This window comes from Lithobates pipiens, unplaced genomic scaffold, assembly GCF_037356315.1.
Source record: "Lithobates pipiens isolate NorthernLeopardFrog02 unplaced genomic scaffold, aLitPip1_a1.2 Scaffold_18, whole genome shotgun sequence".
In the NCBI taxonomy this organism is placed as follows: Eukaryota; Metazoa; Chordata; class Amphibia; order Anura; family Ranidae; genus Lithobates; species Lithobates pipiens.
In genome coordinates, this window is record NW_027507758.1 from 442,739,516 (window position 1) to 442,758,664 (window position 19,149).

Below are 19,149 nucleotides of genomic sequence, written 5' to 3' on the forward strand. Positions count from 1 at the left end.
ATCGGTGCTCCCTACATGACTGTGCATGCAGCCTTATGCTGCCATCTGTGCATTACAAAACTAGTCTCAAACCTTTTTGATACCACCTCTTGGTAAAGTACATGATTGTAGAGTTCTGGTTATGACTTAGCAGGGGGCCTGTTGGTTGTCTGCAGAGAGGCCACTGTTTCCATGCACAGAGCAAGGGTTCTGCTCTACACCATGTTTGCAGGACTCTGTCTTTTTAATTAATCCGCATTACCCCCTGAAAAAAGCTACGAACCAGAGAGTGTGGCGCAAGTGGTCACTGAAAAAAACACAGATAAGGCCGACACCTGGCCTTTGATAGTACTCAAGGCCAGCTTCATTTCTAATCTCATCTGTAGAAATTCAAGGATCCTACATATGACATATTTCCTGGGGTGCCAACCCCTGGATTCACACCAAGAGACATATGCCTTCCAGACTCTATAATATATGGCTCTGAAGGCTGGCTTCCTAGCATTAACCAAAGTAGAAACTACTGAACCTGACAGCCCATGGTCTTTCGGAATGTGGGTCTCAATAGCCAAACTGTTACATTTAGAGTTTGTAAGGTAGGATGGAATACCAGACTTTGCGAGAGAAGGTCTGGCCGTGGTGGTAGGATCCATGGGCCATCTTTACAATCTCTGCATACCAAGATCTCCTGGGCCACGCTGGGGCCACAAGAATCACCTCCTTCCCTTCCTGCTTGATTCTGAGTATCTTGAAGAAGGCACGGAAGCAGCAAAACAGGAGGGAACGCATAGATCAGTGAAAACTGATCCCACGAACAAACCAAGGAATTTGTTCCACATGCCAGCGGATCCTTTGTCCTTGACACAAAGTTGTCAATCTTTCTGTTGAACCTGGAAGCAAACAGATCCATGTCCGGAATTCCCCATCTTTGACATATTGACAGAAGGATGTCAAGGTGAAGAGACCATTCTACCGGGAACAACTGTTGGTGACTCAACTAGTCCGCCTGCCAATTCTCTATTCCTGGAATGAAGACTGCCAGCAAGGAATGTTGTCTTCTGCCCAGGATAGGATATGATTCACCTTTTTTTAAATTCATTTAAGTGTAAATATGAGATCTGAGGTCTTTTTGACCCCAGATCTCACATCTTTTTGACCCCAGATCTCACATTTAAGAGGTCCTGTCATGCTTATTATTATTATCAGCAAGAGCAATAATTCTAGCACTAGACCTCCTCTGTAACTCAAAGCTCGTAACCTGCAGATATTTTTAACCGTCACCAATGGAGAGTTTTAAGGGTCAAAGTTTGTTGTCTTATTTGTCTAATTCAAAAAAGTGTATTTTTTGCAGAAAAATTGCGCTTGTAACACCGCTGCGCAAATAATGTGTGACATAAATGGGGTTATTTGTCTAAATTGGACTATTAAACTATTGCCTAAACTGCAGTTTGGTTTGGGTTTATTTGTCTAAATTGGACCTCTGCATCAGTCTGACTGGACTGTGAGATGTTCAGCCTGGCCACAGGGGGGCACTGTCTCTTGTGGCAGGCGTGGAACTATGGTCTGGTTAAGTGCTTAAGTTACTCTTTTTGGAGCCAGGTCAGTGGGAGTGGCCCTCTGGCTGTGCCCTCTGGGAGAGGGTATTTAAGATGCGGACGTCACGTGGTTCAGGGTTTCGGTCCAGTACGAGGTGCTGATTACTTGGTCCTGGTCCTCCTGACCAGCCCCCTGGATGGCTATGGCCTGGGGTGCTGATCCACCCAACTTTAATGTCTCGGGGCTGGCTAGTCCGAGGCAAGGAAACTAAAGGGGGATTCTGGGGAGTTGTCGCAGAGCTCGGGGAACAGTTCTGGCTCTGATGAGGGAGATGACTGGTTCTTTGAACCTAAATTGCCATGAGTACTCTTTGAACTTTCTGTTAGCGGCTGATAGTTGTTTAAGCCATGCTAAAAAGTAAAAAAGAAACTTCCCGATCGGACGAGGCCAATCTGGGTCCCTGAGACTTTTAGAATAAACGGGTGGCAACAGAGTATGGGGTTGGAGTTCCCCTATGTTTTAAGGGACATTATGACTGTCATTGAAAGGAACCGTGAAGCCTGGTACGAGGACGATGTTTGGAGCTTAAAAGTACCAAAGCCGCTCCGGAAGAAGGCTTTCTCACCGGAGCTTTATGAACGGTTTGTCGGATGTCTACGGCATTGGAGCTACGGCCGGCACATTTATGAGGACAAAGATGTGATCTGCAGACCGGATAAAGATAGTGCCGTGTACTTTATTACTACTGTGGATGCACAAGGGAAAGATTTAACTTTGCCTGATCCCCGTTTCTACTGCTGAACTGCTCCTGAGTCAAGACTTTGAAATTTGCAAGGAGAGCTTCTCCGGGTCTTCATCTCTTTGCATTTTCTTTTGAAGCTACTGAACTATGGGGTAGTTAGACAGAGCCAGTCACACAGAGAAAGGAACATCCGCCGTGTCAAGAACATTTAAACTGTTTTAAGTTAGAGACTGCACTTGAGTGGCGCATACCACTAGGTGGCATGTGTCGGCGCAATTTGCATTGTTTTACAGAGTAGAGAAAAAAAAAACGGTTTTAGAGGTTTTAGAGTTTAGAGGAGAGGAATCCATGGAGATTGGTGGAATCCTGCCTTCTAATAGTTTTAGTGTAAAGTATTGTATATATGTTCTTTTCTTTTCCAGGATTCACTGGAGAGCATCTATCAAACCACCGGAGAATGGGTGGGTTAGATAGACAGGCATGGGTGGTAAATTTAATGTGAAATAATTCTGTGTTTGATACTATATGGAAATTTTACTATTGTTTTCCCTCCCTCTTTTCCCTTTCCCACCCTAACATTCAGGTACTCTAATGTTTTTTTTTTTGGTAGGACTAGTTGTTAGCTCTGGGTTTCTTTTTTCCTGTTTTTCCCAGACGATGGGGACATCGTCTAAATAAGCAGGGGGAGTGTGTAGCGGCGGCTCCTGAAGAGCACGCCCTATGCGTTTTTCAAAGTTAAACTATTGCCTAAACTGCAGTTTGGTTTGGGTTTATTTATCTAAATTGGACCTCTGCATCAGTCTAACTGGACTGTGAGATGTTCAGCCTGGCCACAGGGGGCACTGTGTCTTGTGGCAGGCGTGGAACTATGGTCTGGTTAGGTGCTTAAGTTACTCTTTTTTGGAGCCAGGTCAGTGGGAGTGGCCCTCTCACTGTGCCTTCTGGGAGAGGGTATTTACAATGCGGACGTCATGTGGTTCGGAGTTCCGGTCCAGTATGAGGTGCTGATTATATGGTCCTGGTCCTCCTGACCAGCCCCCAGGATGGCTATGGCCTGGGGTACGGATCCACCTAACTTTAATTTCTCGGGGCTGGCTAGCCCAAGGCAAGGAAACTAAAGGAGGATTCTGAGGTGGTTGGGTGCCGTCTTCTAAAGGACTCTTTAGAGCAGGGGTCTCAAACTGGCGGCCCTCCAGCTGCTGTGAAACTACAAATCCCATCATGCCTCTGCCTGTGGGAGTCATGCTGGTAACTGTCAGCCTTGCAATGCCTCATGGGACTTGTAGTTTTGCAACAGCTGAAGGGCCGCCAGTTTGAGACCCCTGCTTTAGAAGAACACCACGTACGGGTTGGTTTTCTTAACAGAAGCCTGGAAGGGCTGAAGTAACCGAGAGAATCCAGTCTTGTGGATATCGCCAAGCAGGCTGAAAGATCCAGGTATCCTACAAGTGTTCTAAAGCTTAGTTTCCCTACATGTTTTGCAACAACGTCTGTGACAAGGACTTTGTTCCTGAGTAAGCACCTTGTTGGCTGCTCGGCCTTGTGAGAGAGGGACTGTCCAACCTGAGTGTTCATCCAGCACTGAAAGTGCACTTGGAAGTGCAGTTGCTCTAAATCTAAGGGTAGATATGAAATGAGGGGAAGCTCTGCTGATTTTATCATCCAATCATGTGCAAGCTAAAATGCTGTTTTTTTATTTTCCTTGCATGTCCCCCTCGGATCTACAGTGACTTTACTTCCAAGTGCACTTTCATTTGCAGTGCAAAGAGGATTTTTCTTTAGTAAATAACCCCCAGAGTGAAAAACAGGATTTGTGTGTATAAACAAATCCTAGTTCTGTCAAGAGAGAGGAGACAGATTGTGTGTTCCTACTAATTAGAAACACATATCGATCTCTTCCCCTAGTCAGTCCCATTCCCCCCACAGTTAGAACACACCTAGGGAACATAGTTAACGCCTTTATCGCCATCTAGTGTTAACCCCTCCCCTGAGAGTGACATTTATACAGTAATCAGTGCATTTTATAGCACTGATCGCTGTATAAATGTCACTGGTCTCAAAAATGTGTCAAAAGTGTTGGATTTGTCCGCAGCAGTATCGCAGTCCCGATAAAAATCGCTGATCGCTGCCATTACTAGTAAAAAAAAAAAATTATAATAAAAATGCCATAAATCTGTCCTCTATTTTGTAGACGCGATAACTTTTGCGCAAACCAATCAATAAATGCTTATTGTGATTTTCTTTTACTAAAAATAGGTAGATGAATATATATCGGCCTAAACTGAGGAAACCATTTGTTTTTTTTGCTTTTTTTAATTGGGATATTTATTATAGCAAATGTAAAAGATATTAGTTGTTATTTATGAAAGGCAAAACCACTTTGCACTACAAGTGCACTGCAAGTGCATTTGGAAGTGCAGTCTTTGTAAATCTGAGGGGTAGATCTGAAATGGGGGGAAGCTTTGCTGATTTTATCATCCAATCATGTGCAAGCTAAAATGCTGTTTTTTTATTTTCCTTGCATGTCCCCCTTAGATCTACAGCAACTTTACTTCCAAGTGCACTTGTAGTGCAAAGTGGATTTGCCTTTAGTAAATAACCCCCCATGTCACAAGCGATCGCGGGCGCCCGGTGGTCATCGCGCCCGCCGGGAAACTGGCATCGGCTCCAGGGAGGAGCTTGCACCTCCTACAGCATCTTAAAGAGCTGACGTACAGCTACGACGGCTCGCCCAGGGGAGTCATCCTGCCACAGTATAACTGCGGCGGCTGGTTGGGAACCGGTTAATTAGATTAGTCAACATCAGTTTTGGAAAGAGCGACCATTTAATGATTTACTCACATTTGTATATAATATTTAGCAAAAACGCTGTGTTTATTAGGTCTGATGTCTATCACATTGACTGTAAAGGTATATTTTTCTACATGAAGCCAGACAGGTTTCTGAAACTGTACAATCCAGGCAAATATGTCAGGGTACCAGTGAAATTTGTTTAGGCTTCATATTACCACACATTGAGATGATTTCATTAGATAGAAGCTGCTGAATGATAACAGTGAATAGGAAGCGTAATATAAGAAGTCATTAGTGTGGAGATCATTGTTAATATGTTTTTGTGCTTAGCTGCTATTATCACAGCTCTGACAGATTGGAACAAAAGCTAGGCCACAGCTATTTATTAAAGGTTTGGCAGCCAGGGAGCAAGGCTTTTCTGGTAAACTTTGTTACTCGCCAAGATTTGTTAATTGGATAGTATTAGATTGCGGAGGGGAGGCGTAGAACCTGTCAGGTTTTACTGATGTCTGCCTCCCTGTTATGGAAAGTACCTCACACTTGTTGTTTTGGGGACCACTGCAACCGGGACAGAAAGTAAGGAGGATCTCCCCAATGAGGATGCAGTCAACAATAAAACCTAAAAGAGAATCAGATTGTTCCCACACAATACTTTTAAGTGCACCTGTGCCCAAATTATAGACATTAAACTATTTTGTATTAATAACAAACAATAAAAGAGCTTCACACAAGGCATCACTTACCAGCTGCTTTTAACCACTTGATCTCCGGAAGGATTTACCCTCTTCATGGTCAGGGCATTTTTTGCAATATGGCACTCCGTTATTTTAACTGACAATTGCGCGGTCGTGCAACACCTTATCCAAATATCAATCAATTTCAATTTGGAAAAAAAACATTTTCTACTTTCTGCTATAAAACATACCCATTAAAAAAATAAAAATTCTTGATCAATTTAGGCCAATATGTATTCTGCTACATATTTTTAGTAAAAAAAATCCCAATAAGTGTATATTGATTGGTTTGCACTACAATGATAGTGTCTACAACAAACTGAAATTTTTTGAAAGTACTGAAACAAAAATATCAATTGCATCAATTGCAGCCACTGTGTCCATCATATACAGCCACTGTACCCATCATATGCAGCCACTGTACCCATCATATGCAGCCACTGTGACCATCATGTGCAGACAGCTGTGCCCAGCAAATGCAGCCAACTGTGCCCATCATTTGCAGCCAACTGTGCCCATCATATGCAGCCAACTGTGCCCATAATATGCAACCACTGTGCCCAACAAATGCAGCCAGCTGTGCCATTTATATGCAGCCAACTGTGCCCATCATATGCAGCCTCTGTGCCCATCAAATGCTGCCACTGTGCCCATCATATGCAGCTAACTGTGCCCAGGTAATGCAGCCAGCTGTGCCATTTATATGCAGCAAACTGTACCCATCATATGCAGCCTCTGTGCCCATAATATGTAGCCACTGTGCCCCCCCCCCACCCACTCACCCACCCACTGTCTGCCTGGCACTTACCCCATCGTGGGGGTGGATCAGGCAGCGGGTGACGGCGGTGAGCTGTGAGATGGGTAGCGCGGGTTAGGCTATGGCTCCTGTGTCATCCCTGTGTCTCTTCTTCCTGCTAGGAAGCCAATGGGATTGCCTCTGCCTTCAGCCAATCAGGTAGCCTGTATTAGATCCATGCCTCCTGATTGGCGGAGAGGCAGTTCAGTGTGAGCAAAGCAAATATTCATTTGCTTTGCTAACACACCTGAGTGGACTGCAAGAGCAATGCTCTGCACTCGCAGTTCACCTTTTTTTTTCCTCTATTTGAATCTGCTGATCCAGCCAGGAAAACACTTCTGGTCTTAGATTGTCTCCACTCTATGCAGTATCAATGGAGCCACCCTTGGACAGCAATGTTGTCAATCTATGGAGGGAGTAGTGTTAGATGGAGGTTTAGTGTTCACACTGTAGGCCGCTCCCCATTACATAGAGAGGAGTTGTTTTTGTAGTTTACAGATGATATCTGGCCTCCTGCTTTAAGTATCTGGGAGTCTATGTCACCCCTGAGACACGAGATTACATTTCACTCAATCTGTCACCTTTGTTGGACCAAATTCAGGATAGAGCCATAGTGTGTTAAGACTCAAAATGTCCCTTGGAGGTAAAGTAAATCTAATATAAATTATCTCTATACCACAACTCCTTTATATTTTACATATCAACCCTATGGTGGTTGCCCTGAAAATATTTCAAATTATCAATTCCATCTTTCGGTCCTTTCTATGGCATGGATTAAGCTGGAGAAACTACAGAAATCCAAGGATGCGGAAGGACTGGCCTTGCCTAATCCATGGCTTTATGATCTAGCGGGCCAGTTGCGGCATATTGCCCAAACCATGTCTGTGGAGCGGGAAAAGGAAGGGGAAAATTCTGAAGTAGATCCCATTAAGGCCCTTATGTGTCATGTAACAGGGGTTAACGAAGTAGCTGCGGGATTGGAGGCCTTGGTCTATGCAAATTCCAATAAATGGTTCCCTGCATATGTCCTCATGCAAAAGGTGTGGAACAAGGCCAGACATTTACAGGCTGTTAATGGCTTTACTAGTTATAGCCCAATTGTAGCACGGCCACCTAGAGGACTGCATGGAATTACCTGCTCGTCTGCTACAAAGAGGAGGTAGTAGATCTGCTGAGTTTTAACAGCACCAACTCAGCAGAAGAACCCCTTTAAAAGACAAGACAGGTAATAACAATAACAATAATATATATATGTATATATGTGTACACTTCCCTAAAAGATAACGTTACTCCTTAGACAGATATTTCAGCAACTGCCTATACTGCCACAATGTAATAGATGAATACTAGCTAGCCTATAATGGTATCCTGAGAAGGGAGAGCAGGTCTTAAAGTGATAATATAGGGGTTCCTTGTATCAGTAATGGCAATAAAGTCCATGTTGCAAAACTGATGTTCTTCAACGGCTTGTTGGAGCTCGTTAACTGTAATCCGATTAGGTGTAGTGGGAACAGTAAATATCTTGTAATGAGGCAGGCTAAATATGTCTAAGCACAGTGTTCAAGTAAATGCAGTAAAGTATTCCTGGGATAAAGATGTCTATGCAAATTGTCTCAAAGTAACAGTGATAAGAAAAGGTTAAGGTCGAGCAATTTTCCCTCTCATCAATGACCAGATTGTTCCAATGTCTTCCAGACAGGAACTCGTATAGTGACACTCTTGCAGCAGATCCGCTGTTTCGTTCTCCCGACGTGAAGCTTGGCACTTACCAATAGACAGGCGACCAGAGATATGTTGGAGAGATGTCCGACAACAGACAGCAGAGTTAGGCCTCCCAGGTTACGGGTTGGAAGGTGGTATTCCGTGTGGTAGGCCGCGACCTCCCTCTCCCTGTTGCACAGACAGGTCCGTCTTGCATCAGGCCCGGGAGGGAGAGCTCCACGCGGGCTTTTGTTTCTTTTCTAGATACTCCCAGCATCCTCCCAATGGCAGCAAAGATCCCTGGGATATGTAGTCCTCGTACATAATCATGCAAATCAATTATCTGGCGGAAGGACTATTCATCCCACAGTCCTTTTGTTTGGCACACAGTTATGATGTCACCTGGTACACTGATCACTAGAGGGAAAAGCAATGCTTTTAGACACTGTAAGGTACGGTGCTTTATGCTTGTAGTCCATATTGCTACACAGTCATTGACATGTGGGGCTCGGTGGAGGAAACATGGAGTTATGCACCTGAGGCACATTTTTGCAGACGGTAAATTTTGCTCTTTTTCTGATTTACGGGAGCAATTTCGATTCCCGCAAACAATGTATTTGTATTACATGCAGCTGCAACATGCTGTCAGGGCACAATCTAGTGGGACTCTGTGGATGCTATCCCCAACCCCCATATTCCATTTTATGGAAGAAGTGACCTATTTCAAGAGTTTTATTTCTAGATGCTACTCAATGTTATTATCTGTTTTCCTAGATGGATTCCCTTTGGGGGTGGTGAGCAAGTAGGAAAGAGATGTAGGCACATTTGAGAAGGAACAGTGGGAGAAGGCCCTACAGGCTGTTCAGATATGCTTTCTCAATGTGTCACAATGCCTGCCCAGTTATACATTGTCATGTGGGTGAATTTCACACCCGCAAGAATAGAATGGGAGTGGACTCAGACTGCCTAAGGTGTTCTAGAGACCATGGGAACCTAATCCATCTGTTATGGTTGTGTCCTAAGTTACATCTATACTGGACAGGGGTTTTGAATACAATTAATACGATTTATCAGGTTAACATCCTGACGGACCCTAAACCATGTATATAGGGAATTTTGGATGACCTCCCAATTGAGGATAACCTTAAGCAGGCCATTGCTAGAGCTCTTTTTCAGGCTTGCAAGCTCATTCTTACACATTGGAAGGCAACTGACCCTCCCACGGTGAAAGAATGGATTGCTCAAGTGGGGGTCACTCTACAGTTGGAGAAGTATATATTTCAAAACAGAGGAAAATTTACTAAACTGTGGTCACCCTGGTTAGATACCCCTGGACTATCTCCAGTGGATTTGGCATTGGACGGAATATTACTCTAATTACTTTGTTTTAGAAATTTGGATTATGGCTGTACCTGTTAGTGTGGAGCTTAGACAAGCCCATCTGAGTTATGCTGTGGGTGTGCATAGGGAATAATTCATGTTACACAATGGTGCAAAGTGATTTCTGCTTATAATGACTCTAACACTGTATTATCTGGAATCATGACCAGTGTATAACCTAGGTGACTTCTTCCCCTTTCAATCTTTAACACTGCTACGCCCCTTAACTTCTAAACACCCCAGAAACTGAGACCACACCAATCTGGAGTAAAACATGGCCGTAGCAGCCAATTATCTTTATTATAAAATTATTCAAAATAATTAACATAAATAACATAAATAACATAAATAACATAAATTAACAAATCTAAACTCAAGTATTAAGGCACTTCCTCCCTTAAACTCCTCCCGTTGGTCTGTGCTAAGATAAACCCACCAAAACACCATCATAAAAAACTTCCGGCACTGCGGTCCCCAACTCTAATAGACCTCAAGCTGACAAACTAGCTCAGAGGCCAAACACTGACCGCAGTGCACCTAATACCAACTTCAGCTAAAAACCCCTGTTAGCTGTACACCACCGACGGGTACTATACCACCGATAGGTCCTGCACTCTTCGATCACTGGGGTAAATCCTTCATCTGCACAGACCAACACCATGCCGCTGCCACGACAGCTCAACTGAAAAAGAAAGCAAACACGTTACTAAAAACAACACCCCCCCCCAAAGCTAAGGGAGGGAGGGTGGGAAGCTCGCTCCTACTCTGCAGACTGAGGAGGGGAGGAGCCGCCCCCTCTAAACTATACTTCTGCTCCTCCCCTCCCAGAACGAACCCTGTACCGCCCTCTCAGTCCCTGTTAACCCTGGTCATGCCGCCCTGCTCCTACTCTGTTGAGTTCTGCTCCGGGCTTTCTTGACCAGTGTATAACCTAGGTGACTTCTTCCCCTTTCAATCTTTAACACTGCTACGCCCCTTAACTTCTAAACACCCCAGAAACTGAGACCACACCAATCTGGAGTAAAACATGGCCGTAGCAGCCAATTATCTTTATTATAAAATTATTCAAAATAATTAACATAAATAACATAAATAACATAAATTAACAAATCTAAACTCAAGTATTAAGGCACTTCCTCCCTTAAACTCCTCCCGTTGGTCTGTGCTAAGATAAACCCACCAAAACACCATCATAAAAAACTTCCGGCACTGCGGTCCCCAACTCTAATAGACCTCAAGCTGACAAACTAGCTCAGAGGCCAAACACTGACCGCAGTGCACCTAATACCAACTTCAGCTAAAAACCCCTGTTAGCTGTACACCACCGACGGGTACTATACCACCGATAGGTCCCGCACTCTTCGATCACTGGGGTAAATCCTTCATCTGCACAGACCAACACCATGCCACCGCACGCAAGGGCAAAACCTTACCCTTGCGTGCCCTGCAACACCCTCAATGCCCTCTGAATGCCATCCTGAATACCCAGGGACCATAAATCCGTCCCTACATCATTCAGGTGCACCCCATCTCTCCTAAGGTAGCGCCAAGTGTCCACCTCCAACTCCAAGTGCCTCACCGCCAACCCCCCATTCCTGACCACAAAACCACTAATCTCTTTATTGATCTTCTTTCTGGCCCTGTTAATTTTGTCAACGGACCTTGCGAACCTCCAGGACGTACGACCCACCATGTCCGACCACACAATGAGCATGCGTGGGAAGGCAAGGCGGAGCTGCCAAAAATCAAGCTTAATGGCCTTCACTAAATCCAGCATGGTTGAAACACCCAAGTCGTTGCCTCCAACGTGCAACACCAGCACATCAGGAGGCCCGCCCAGGCGCGCAATTCTATGCACTTCCACCACCGCCCTGTCCCATAGCATGCCCGGCACACCCAGCCACCGTATAACTGCATCCTGCCTGGAAAACCCGAGTTGACGACCGTCCGGGCGGGCATCCCCCCGTCTGGCCCCCCAACAAACATACGAGTGGCCAACTATCCACACCAACCCCTGCCGTCCGCCTGTAAGAAAAAAGAGAGAAGACATACGCCCAACGTCAATAAGAAAACACCAAACAGCACAACCCCCCTAACAGTCCCCTCCTGAAGTTAAACCAATAAATGCGGGCGTACGTAAGACAGGAACCGCCGAGATTCCCATCGCCCAATGCGCTTTACCGCCGCTTCATCCAAACCCCACCTAACCGCTTCCGTCGCCGCCCCTATACGGAAAGAATGCGAAGAGAATTTTTTTGCTCCCCCAAACCCAACGCAACCAGGCATCGCTTAAAAATTGCCGTAAACTGAAAACGCGAAAGCGACCGTCCATCCTGATGTACCAAAAAGGACCCGCCCACAACCGGACGCACACTCAAAAAACTGCGCACCAACCCAATAGGGCACAAGGGCGAACCGGGAAGCGCAAACACTTGCACCATCTTACCCTTGCCCCGCTGATCCGTTTTTTGACCGGCTCACCAGAATGGACAGCCGGTCACTCTCACACACCACCTCATCCAATCCCAGACCCCCTTGTTGCCGCTGGGACGGGCTCACCAACTCGCTAACCCGAAAAGCCCCAAAAAACGCCAAAGCAAAAGCCGCCCTAAACAAGGCCACCTCATAGCTCGAAGAACAAATCCCAGAAAGCTGCGTCAGCAACTCCCCTAACAGCGTGAACGAAACCGGGCGCCTAGCATCCCTGCTAGGGTGTGCGCGTCTATAACCCTTCATGGCCTGCCGCACCCAAAAATCCTTAGTCAAGTCAGGTAAACCCCGCAACTTGAACCAAAATGCCAACCCAGCCAACTTTTTATTAAGCCCTGACACGGAAACCCCCAATTCCAAATTCCTGGAAACAAAATAAATCACCAGCAAACGGAAGTCCCGATCCTCCCGACCCCCAGCAACCTGCTCCACGAGGGCGGCCCATTCCGCCCACACTTTACTATATGCTGACCACGTAGTCTCACTCACCGACCGCCTGATCCAACCGGCTATTCCTCCAAAGCAATCTTCCACAGCCATTCCGGGCAAGGGACCCCGCGTTCCTCCGCCCCCGGTGCCAACTCCCGAAACCTGTCCCACTGGAAGCGAGACAAAGCATCAGCGATAATGTTCTCTACCCCCGGAAGATGTACAGCGTACAGAAAAACGTTTAACTGTAAACAGCGCAGAACCAGGTGCCTGAGCAACCTGACCACCGGCGGAGACGCCGCAGACACCCGGTTGAGCACTTGAACCACCCCCAGGTTGTCCCCATGGAAACGCACTTTCAGATTCCGAAACTCCTCGCCCCACAATTCCACCGCCAGCACCACCGGAAAGAGTTCCAGCAGCAACATGTTCTTGACCAGGCCCGCCGCCTTCCACGACTCCGGCCATGGCCCCGCGCTCCACTTTCCTTGGAAAAAGGCCCCAAAACCCGCCGCCCCTGCAGCGTCCGTATAAAGCTCCAGGTCAAAGTTGCTGACCGGGCCCGACATCCACAGCGCCCTGCCGTTGAAGTTAGCCAGGAACGCGTGCCAAGTCACCAGATCCTCCCTATGTGCTTTAACCAGACGCACATAGTGCTTGGGCGAAGTAGCCCCCGCGGTGCTGGCCGACAGCCGTCGGCAAAACACCCTCCCCATGGGCAGTATGCGACACACGAAGTTCAACTTACCCAACAATGATTGCAACGGCCTAAGCTGAACCTTGCGCAGCCCTAGCATCCCACGAATGTCATCCTGCAGCGCCTTCAGTTTGTCCTCCGGCAGCCTACATTCCATCCTCTCCGAATCCAAAACAATACCCAGGACACTCAACACCGTGCGCGGACCCTCCGTCTTGTCCGGCGCCAAAGGAACTCCAAACTTCTCGGCAACATGCTCCAATGTAGCCAACAACACCGCGCAAACTTCGGAAGCAGGCGGGCCCACGCAGAGGAAGTCGTCCAGGTAGTGTATTACTGAATTCAGTCCCGCGACGTCCCGCACAACCCATTCCAGAAAGGAACTGAATTTCTCGAACAGCGCGCACGAGACGGAGCAGCCCATAGGCAAGCACCGATCTACATAAAATTCCTCCTGCCACTTACAGCCCAGCAGGCGGAAGCTATCAGGATGTACGGGAAGCAAGCGGAAAGCCGATTCAATATCAGTCTTCGCCATCAGCGCCCCTCTGCCATATTTCCGAACCCAAAAAACTGCCGCATCAAACGACGTATAAGACACCGCACAAATGGCGGGATCAATGGCGTCGTTCACCGACCCACCTTTTGGATACGACAGATGATGAATCAGCCTGAATTTGTTGGGCTCTTTCTTGGGCACCACACCCAACGGCGAGACCACCAAATTCGGAATAGGCGCCACCGAAAAGGGGCCCCCCATGCGCCCCAACGACACTTCCTTTCGCAATTTGTCCGACACCACCTCCGCGTGTTGCAAAGCCGACCGCAGATTGCGGGCCAAGGGGGGCGCTACACCCAACTGCACCGGAATCCGAAACCCCCCCGCAAACCCCTGTGCCAGCAATTGCGCCGCCTCCCGATCCGGATATCTAGCGAGGAAAGGCAACATCCTCCCCACCCTTACCGGCGTGGTCCCCTTTTCCCACAGCATCACTGGGCCTGCCTTTTCCTTGCTTAAAACAGCGGGACAAGGGATGTCCCCCCCCCACCACAGCCGGAGGACTCATGCTTGTACTTGCATGACCCTCCGAACTTGCAGGAGCCCTCGTTGTACTGCCAGCACACCCCTTTTTTCCTTGTGGCCGATTGTCCGGAGGCAGCGGACCCACCGGCCCCACCCTGAAAAAACTGGCTGGGCGACCGCGCTGAGGTCATAAGGTGCATCCACAAACTGATGTCCTTATGATCCCATCTTAAAGACAGGCGAATAGCCCTCCGCTGACGAAATTGTTCGTCGTAACGCAACCAAGACGTTCCACCGTAGACGCAATATGCTTCTCCCACGGCGTCCAGGTAGCAGAAAAGGGCCGAACAGTGCTCCGGGTTCCTTTCCCCTATCACGCTTGCCAATATGGCGAACGCCTGCAGCCAATTCGCAAACGTCCGCGGAATGAGCCTATATCTCCTCTTCTCCTCGTCCTCCTTCTTGTGGTCCTCCGGCCTAACCCTATCGAGATTAAACTTTTCCAATGGCAGGAGAGCGAAAATCTCCACGTATTCGTCCTTCCAGATCTTCTCCTTAACTTCCGGCTTCAGATGGGCCCCCCAGGGGCCCCTCGAAGCACACATAAACCTCGCATTTCGCCGCATCCGCAAGGCGAACCAAGTCCTGCTTTTTTGCAGTGTCAGCGGTGGCCCCCCCCTGGGTGTCCCCTCCACCCCTTGATCAGCCACCGTCGCCGCCGGGGCGGCCGGCGCCACCACCGGGGCGGCCGTCTCCCCCGACATGCCCACCGCACCCCCCGACCCCCCCCCAGTACCACCAACCCCCGAGCTCGGGCCCACCCACGCCGCCGTCGGGGAAGACCCCCGCCCCCGCCCGACTCAAAATGCTGGACCAACTCCTTCAGACCCGCCAGGAACCCCTGCAAACCCGCGTCCCCCACCTCGCGGCCGGACGCCAACGCCTGCGGAGTGGCCGGTGCGGTCCCCGACGGCCGCCCCTTGCGGACCCGCCCCGCCCCCACATCCCCCCCACATCAACATTCAAAGCAGATAAAAAATGTAAGGACTCACCGTGTTGCCTGGATGGAGCCCCACCAGCCGAAGGTCCTGAGTCCACCACCGCCGGACGCTCCTGCTGCCCATCGTCGTCCGACTGCGACAGCTCCCCCTCCGAGCGACTTTCCGGGAGTTCCTCTTCGCTAGCAGACTGCCCTCCAGCGGACGCGTCGCTGGATGCCGGGGATCCGCGGACCTTCCTTTTCCTCCGCAACGCACCAGATCCGCATGCCGACTTCTTCACCGCCTTTCCGGGACCCTCTTGCTGCTGCCCGCAGTGCCGCTCCAGGCCACTGCCCGACGCCAGCACGACTCCACCGCCAGCCTGCGCCCGGTGACCCCCAGCCGGAGTCCCCTGCCGCTTGCCAGTCCCAGAGGGGCCACCTGCTGTCTGTCCCTGCAGCCCAGCAGCCATCTTCCCCTGCAGTCCACCGGAAAGCCCCGCCCCCGCCGCCGCCATGCCGGGAGTCGGGGCCCTGTGCTCCTCACGTGGCCTCCCCACCCTTCCAGCACCAGTCTTCCCCCTGCCAGGCTCCCCCACCACCTTGCCAGCCTCATGTGTCCTCTTCCTGGAGCCCCCCCCGCCAACGGCGCCGCCGTTCGCGTCCTGGGCGGGCCAGAGGGGGGGCGATGACCCCCACCGCGTGCACCAACAGTCCCAGGGAGGGGGGAGAAAGGGGGGGGGTCCGGCGAAAAACGGTCCGGAGGCCGCGAGCGCCGCGCTCGCGCCGTCTCCCGGCCGGGCCGCACTGCTGCTGGGGTCGACTCACCCAGCACCGCTGCTAGCCGTGCCTCCAGCCATCCAGGGCCCCTGGATGCCGATTCAGCCTTCAGCCGGGCGAAAAGATCTTCCACCGCTGCCATAGCTCCACTAAGCTCGCTCCTACTCTGCAGACTGAGGAGGGGAGGAGCCGCCCCCTCTAAACTATACTTCTGCTCCTCCCCTCCCAGAACGAACCCTGTACCGCCCTCTCAGTCCCTGTTAACCCTGGTCATGCCGCCCTGCGCCTACTCTGTTGAGTTCTGCTCCGGGCTTTCTGACTTTATGACTTGTTTGTCTTTTTGTTCTCTTATTTTTCTTTATTAAACTTCTTTGAGAAAAAATAGAAGATATCTGGGGAAGCTCAAATCATTCTTTGAGATTCTGGTACAATTCATGCAATGTTAAAGAGGAAGTAAACCCTGATGGGTTTACTTCCTCTTTGATTCCCTGCAAAGGTAAAGCATAATGGACTACTATACATCACATAGTAGTCCATTATGTGTCACTTACCTGACACAGAAGCCAGCGAAGTCACTGCTGTCCCCTGTAGTTCCAAGCGTCCATCTTCTTGGTGGGTCTCGCTGCTCCGGCACTGTGATTCGCCAGAGCAGCGATGACGTCAATCCCGCGCATGCGCACAGCAGCCAACACTCGTGGAATGTTGCCGCGATCTGCGGCTTACCCAGTGCGCCTGCGAGCCCCTGTCTACGGCGCATGCGCCGTAGACAGCGGTGGCTGTCTTTAGGTAACTATCTCCTAAACCATATAGGTTTAGGAGATATTTCTTGGACCTACAGGTAAGCCTTAATCTAGGCTTACCTGTAGGTCAAAGTGGTTTGTAAGGGTTTACAGCCACTTTAAATGGCCGCAACTACAGGTTAATTGTCTAAAAGAAGGAAAAAGTCTGAAAAAAAGAAAATGAATGTAGCAACTACTTCAAAGGACTAGTAATAAGATGTTATGTACTACATAGTTGTTCCTGGGTTTAGATATACTTTTTATCCCCATTGGGGATGTCCCCTTGCTTCTTGTTTGTAGGAAAACTTCAGCTGCAAGGCCAATTTAAATTATGGCTTTAAACAGATAACATAACAAAGAAAGGGGGAAACATAGATTTTGTACAGAAGGTATTGTGAACACAAATCCTGTAATAAGGTGGAAGAGCAGTCATGATTTGGGCCCAAGATGAGATTTAATACTGTTTTTTTTCCATTTCCTGTAATGTCACTGAAAGGAGTGTAGATAGTTTAGGGGTGAGTTAACCCTCGACATCTCTGTTAAGGTGTGACTTTCAACCCCCACAGGCCTGTGAGATTAGCCCATTGAGACAATGACACAAGACAACAAAGTCTCTCCGAGCAAATCTAAATATTTATTCTTTGGTGTGAATATTTAAAGGAGCTTTCAGAAAGTACCGCCCTTTGACAAATTATCCAATCATATACAGAGACATTTTATGACAAAAGTGAAACTAACCATTTATTAAGAAAGCATGTGCTTTAGAGCCGGTTCACACAGCGGGCGATGCGAGGCGACACGACTCGCCTCGCCTCGCTCTCGCAAGTCGCCCCCGCTCTGTACAATGGAACCGTTCTGAGAGGAGCGACTCGAGTCGCTCCGACTCAGAAAAAAGGTTCCTGTACTACTTTTGGGCGACCTCGGGGCGACTTGCATTGACTTCTATACAGAAGTCATCTGCAAGTTGCCGCTGAGGTCGCGGCAGGTCGCGGCGAGGCAAGTCGGAGTCGCCTCGCCTCGCCTGCAGTGTGAACCGGCCCTTACAAGAAGTGTGAAGTAACTTATGAGAAATAGAAATAGCTAAAGAAGATAACAGGAACATGAGAATCGAAATTAGATTACCAATACGCACTTAGTAATATGTGAAATGGAGTACAAGAAAGACAAGCGGAAGCTGATTATATTATAATAAAATAGATGCAGTAAAGCTAAATATCCCTTCAGTCACTATCCTTACTGTCCTTATTTTTTTTTCCCGATTAGTTATGAGAGTTAGGCTGGCCAGCCAGCGAGTGGAACAAGACAAAGCTGACCAGAATCCCCCCATCCACTCATTCAATGTGGATGTGGATCCTTCTCGCTATATCATTATATTCTGACAGCGAGGAGACTCCCCACCGTCAGAATACATAGATCAGCACCGTAGCCTGTGCCACTGATCGAGCAAAAATATATCGACAGGATGGTTGAACAGAAGTTGATCATTGAATCGACTTCTGTTTAAAGCGGGAGTCCACCGGGACTCCGCGTTTTTTTTTTTTTTTAAAAGCCAGCAGCTACAAATACTGCAGCTGCTGACTTTTAAAATAGTGACACTTACCTGTCCAGCGCGCCCGCGATGTCGGCACCCGAAGCCGATCTCTAGGTCGCCTGTCGGGTCCTACCGCCGCCATCTTGGGTATGGGAATCAGGAAATGGAGCCTTTCGGCTTCATTTCCCGGTTCCCTACTGCGCATGCGCGAATCGCGCTGCGAAATAAGGACGCTCCCCGCTGCCTCTGGGATCTGTGTGTTTCCCAGCAGGCAGCGGGGCACTTGCGGGAAGGGGCGGGCACTTGCGGAAAGGGGCGTAAGTTACGCCCCTTTCCGCAGAGAGCTATCCCGGAAGTGGGTGCAGTTACCTGGATTATCCAGGTAACTGCACCCCCCTCCCCCCTGAAAGGTGCCGATTGTGGCACCGGAGTGGGGGAGGGTTCCGATGAGCGGAAGGTCCACTTTAGGGTGGACCTCCGCTTTAAGCACAGTGGCTACACATGGATTGAAATTTGTTAGACCTGCTTAACTGGCTGAATTTTGATCCATGTATGGCCAAGTTTTGCCTAGGTTAAGAAGGTGAAGGTGTTATCCAAACCCTAAATCTCTGTCCATAAAAGGACCTAAAATAAAACGTGAAAACATTTATTCAGTTTAATGAGTACAATTCGCACATCTAAATTATTGAAGCCACAGGGAACTAGATATGTAATACTAGGCCAAATCTCAACCATGATTTTGTGAAAAGGTGAGGTGAACTATATTTATACAGCAGGAA

At 48.6% G+C, this 19,149-nt stretch overlaps 1 protein-coding gene across 1 annotated transcript in view; it reads left to right on the forward strand.

Annotated features, from left to right (window-relative positions):
- MINDY4B (MINDY family member 4B) overlaps nt 1-19,149 on the forward strand; it is a 110,886-nt gene that overhangs the window by 20,065 nt on the left and 71,672 nt on the right. The window lies entirely within an intron of this gene.